The 4,885-nt window shown below is 38.6% G+C and overlaps 1 protein-coding gene across 3 annotated transcripts in view; it reads left to right on the top strand.

Annotated features, from left to right (window-relative positions):
- Positions 1 to 4,885, top strand: part of LOC102673597 — a 106,876-nt gene that overhangs the window by 4,857 nt on the left and 97,134 nt on the right. The gene's annotated exons all lie outside the window — the stretch shown is intronic.

Here is a 4,885-nt window from a genome sequence, read left to right on the forward strand (position 1 = left end):
AATGCCTAAAATTAGAAAGCATCGCAAAAGAAAATCGACCATATCCCCGTGCATCGAAATGCAATTTGCATAATGCTTCGAGTATGAAAGTAACTACAAACGCGCTTTAACCTATCTGATACTTATGTTAATGGGCACATCGGTCGAGGACCTAGCTAATGACAAGCAGTGGCGATTATCTCGATGAGTCGTGGCTAAGACGGGATTTCTTTGTACACAACGGTGCTGGCTTTTGCTCTTTGTTATAACGCAAAAACATTTTTGCATCGCGTTACAGGAGTTGAGTGGAGTGTCGTGTACAGAAATCATGAGACATTTTACGTCACGAGATTTGCAATTAACGTGGCGTTAAGATATACACGGGTGAGCATAGTAAATAAATGGAAGTTTTTGCTAAATATTTCTTTTCGCGACGTTATTTTAAAATTGCTTAGCTTAACAAATCAAATCTTATCGTATACTCTATAAATATATTATCGCATTCTAAGGACTCTTAAGATACATTTTATTATAAAAAATATTTCCAATTACGCTCGAAAATCGATTCCATTCTCTCAACCACATTTTCCTTCAAAATTATTTCACGCTCCTACATATGCATATATATTTTTATGCACACAATTTTTCAATTAAAATCGGAATAGCGTGAAATAATTCCATCCATCGCAAGGATGGAAGATTTTGTTCCAACATCGAGACTCGAACTTCCCCATACTAGAACGAGAATCGAAATTTTTGAATCATCCGATTTGCGAAAGGGATGTTGAGAAACACTGCTCGACCCGTGCCAACCCCCATTTCTCCATCCGTCCACCGATATGAAACGAACGTGAAAAAGAAGTAAACGTCTCCCACGTTTCTACCACCGAATCATTCAACCAAACCCATTTCGCCTATCTCCACACTCTTGGGCAAGAAACACGAAGAAAATCAAGCCTCGAACACGCGCGCACATCTTGTATATCTATATTTTGTCCGATAGCTGGCAAGTCTCGTGGCAAAGAGGAAAGTCTCTGGCTAACGAGGGAGCCAAGAACAGCTTACTTGGCGGAGGCAGACCATTTTCGAAAGTTCGCCGAGTTGTGTAACAAACTTTACTCAGGATTGGTTGCCCGAAGGGACAAGGGTGGGGGTTAGAAACGACAGAGAGAGAGAGAGAGAATCAGAGGCAGAGAGGCACGTCTACGGATCAGAAACAGAGACAGGAAGGCAAGAGACAGAGAGAAAGAGAGAGAAGGTTCTCGAGAGGAGGAAAACGGAGAAAGCGGCGAGAACGAGGTGAAAGGAGACGACAGAGGCTCCGTGTGGCAAAGGAGGGAGGGATCCAACGAGAAGAGATCTCCTCGGAGAGAAGAGATTCAGTTAGGATTCTATATAACCGATCCACCGTTAGACGTCCGACCAAATACTACGTGCAACTTCGTAATGATAAGCGATACCCGGGGATGATGCCTTTGGGAGGGCGGATATCAAGTGGGGAGGGAGAGGGGGTAGATTTTTGAGAGGAATGTAAACGGCAATCGAAAATATCTTCTCTGCAAGGGGAAGAGAAATGAAAGAACGGTTTCTTGTTGACAGATGGATAGTCGTGTTTCGAAGTATGGATCTATGGTGTTGGCAATTTGGCCACGCGAGAAGAAGAGGGAAAATAAGATGAAATATGTGAATGTACAAGTTTTGCAAGTGTGCAATTATTTGAAGATGAAGAGAATATCAAACGGAGAGATGTATGTCGATCTTAATGTAATTGGTAATTTTGATCTTGTAGAAGGAGATATGGTGGAAAAAGAGGAGGAAGCGCAAGTTGGTAACAATAAGCGATATTCGAAGATGCTCCTCTGATAATCTAAATATATATACATATCTACATATCTAATATTTGACAATAGAATAATAACTGTATTAACAAATAATAACTGTATTAAATTTGATAGATTTAGATTAGGTTAGATATTGGACGATCATTAGTTTAGAATTCTTTTATTTTTAATGTATATTAGATGTATTTTTTTATTCTTATGTTTCTTATGTATTTGGTAAGTCAATGTTTCGTATTTGGATAAGGATAACTGATATATCGGTTAGATTAAATATAGATTTATCGATAATTTAATTAATATCGGTTCAATCATGCAAGATGGTGACTAACAGAAAATCTAGGTATAGATATATATAAATGGAACGAATCAAAGAGAAATCGAAAAAACTAAACGTATCCCGATTTAATGAAACGAGTTGGAAAGAGATTCTCGCGCTTCTCTTTTTAAAAGGAGACTGTTTCGCGTAATTTCTCGCGAAGGAAGAGTGGAAGGAAGGAGAAAGGGGCGCGAAAGATGGTCGATGATCGGTCGGGGGTTGGCACAGATCACAGAGCGCGCGCAGGATGCGGCCGCGGTTGCTTGGCCGACGCTCCTAATTCCGTCGGTCGCGCGGACGTCAAACAAACAACCGGCAATTAAATGCAAATACAGCTAATGCGTTCTGGGTCGAATGTGCAAGTCACCGGGCTCGTTATGGAGATCCACCCGCGGCCATGTTGTTTCCATTCCCGGCCTCTACGCGTTTACGCGTCCCTCCCTGCCCCTCTCCCTCTCTCTCCCTCTCTCTCCCTTTCTCGTTCTCGTTCTGCCCGTTCCCTCTTTCGCGAGCCGGTCGATATCATCCAAAGCTGGTTTTAAACTGAACGCAACATCGGGGAGATCGTGGCGGCCGAGTCGTGGAAACGAAACCGTAAAGAGATGCCGCGTTTGGATAAAGCGGCACGAGCAAACATAAGAGGGGAAAAATATCGATCGACGATCCATCACGAATTTCAACGTTCCACCGACGCATACCTTCGTTTCCCGGCCAAGTCTCGGGGGGAAAGGATCGTTGCGCGAGATCGTGTTGCTCGCTGGTCGAATCCGAAAGCGAGCGTAGTAGTTGGATGTTTGGAGAATTTGAACGGTGGTGGACGATCAGTGGATAGGATTCTTTTGATTGACGAGTATTAGATAAGACAAGTGTTTTTAATAAATCAGGATATTTGGATAAGTAAGTGGTAGAGTTGGTTGTTAGGTTAGATATAAATGTTTTAAGATTTAATTCATTAGAGTAATTTATAATTTATAAAATTGGTATTAGTTCAATCGTGCAAGATGGCGCTGCTATAGAAATCTAGGGAATAGTTGACGCAACGGGACAATATCAAACTATGTTAAATTTGATAGATTAGGTTAGGTTAATTGGACGGATTGAATCGTTATTTACTTAAGATTCTTTTATGATTTGGTAAGTGCTGTGCTAAATCACACGATAGTACTTTGGATAAATAAATGATAGATTGGATGAGTTAGATATTGGACAGATTCAATGTTGGATTATTGTCTACTTAGAATTCTTTTATTTTTGCATATAAAATGTATAATTAATTTTTTTATCCTTGTTTCATTTTTAGTAAAGTGCTTTGAGGTAAAGTTTGAATAAATAAGTGACAGATTGGTTTATTTATAATTTGCAAAATTATTAGTTCAATCGTGTAGGATGGCGCTGCTATAGAAATCTAGGAAATATTTGGTACAATGGAATAGTAGCTGTATTAACAAAATTTGATAGATTTAGGTTAGGTTTTATATTAGATGATCATTAGCTACTTAGAATTCTTTTACTTTTGATACGTATTAGGTGTATTCCTTTATCTTTATGTTTTATATTTGATAAGTTAGAATGATACTTTGGATAAGTAATTGATACATCGATTAGATTAAATATAGATTTACTGATAATTTGCAAAATTAATGATATTAGTTTAATCATGCAAAATGGCGCTCCTATAGAAATCTAGGTAATATTTGATACAATGGAATAATAGCTGTATTAACAAAATTTGATAGATTTAGATTAGATTAGATATTGGACGATCATTAGTTTAGAATTCTTTTATTTTTAATACATATTAGATATATTTTATTCTTATGTTTCATATTTGGTAAATTAATCTTTCATATTTGGATAAGGATAACTGATATATCGGTTAGATTAAATATAGATTTATTGATAATTTAATTAACGATATCGGTTCAGTCATGACTTACAGAAAATCTAGATGACATTTGTTACAATAAGTTATCAAGTTAATTCTCAACAAAATTTCTCCACGTAGTATCAAACTAATTTAAGAAAGAAAATCTTTAAACATCCCATTCTCAATTACTAATCCACGAATCGATCCAATCCAATCGTTCAGGACTCGCGCAACCAACACCAACAACCGCCGCCGCTGGAACGAATCCCAGGCTTTCGATGCCTCGGCGGATATTTCAATTTCCTCCTACAAGATTAACGGAGGATAAAGATGGAGCAGTCTCGGAGGACATCGAATCACAGTCTTCTATTCGATCCGCCATACCGATCGGCAGGTTAGCTTAAACCTAACCGGAGACGCGGATCAGTCAGGGTCTTCCTTTTTACCTTTTCGCGTTCGTAACGCGTTTAAGTAAGCCCGCCTATAATCCGTATAGGAAATTATAACGAAATTGAAAAAATATAATACAAATCACCGATACTCTCACTACTCGAGCATCGCCCAAATTTTCTATCTTAGATATTTACTACTAAAAATATACTTAAATTAAAAACTATCCAATATCCATTTCCCTACAAGTCTAACCTCAAAACCTTAACTATCAGACCATCTATCTTATCAATTATTCAATTACTTTTAAACTTCCATTCCTCTCGCATACTTGACCAATCTAATTCTTTCCATATATATTTTTCCACCGTTTCTCCGCTATACCGTTATTCCCGTTCAAGGGACGAATCGGTGTTGGATAACGGATGGATAAGGGGGGACGAGGCGAGGCGAGGCGAGGCGAGGCGTGTATCCACATTATGGGCCGCGCAC

This window comes from Apis dorsata, unplaced genomic scaffold (genome assembly GCF_000469605.1).
Source record: "Apis dorsata unplaced genomic scaffold, Apis dorsata 1.3 scaffold_142, whole genome shotgun sequence".
Classification (NCBI taxonomy): domain Eukaryota; kingdom Metazoa; phylum Arthropoda; class Insecta; order Hymenoptera; family Apidae; genus Apis; species Apis dorsata.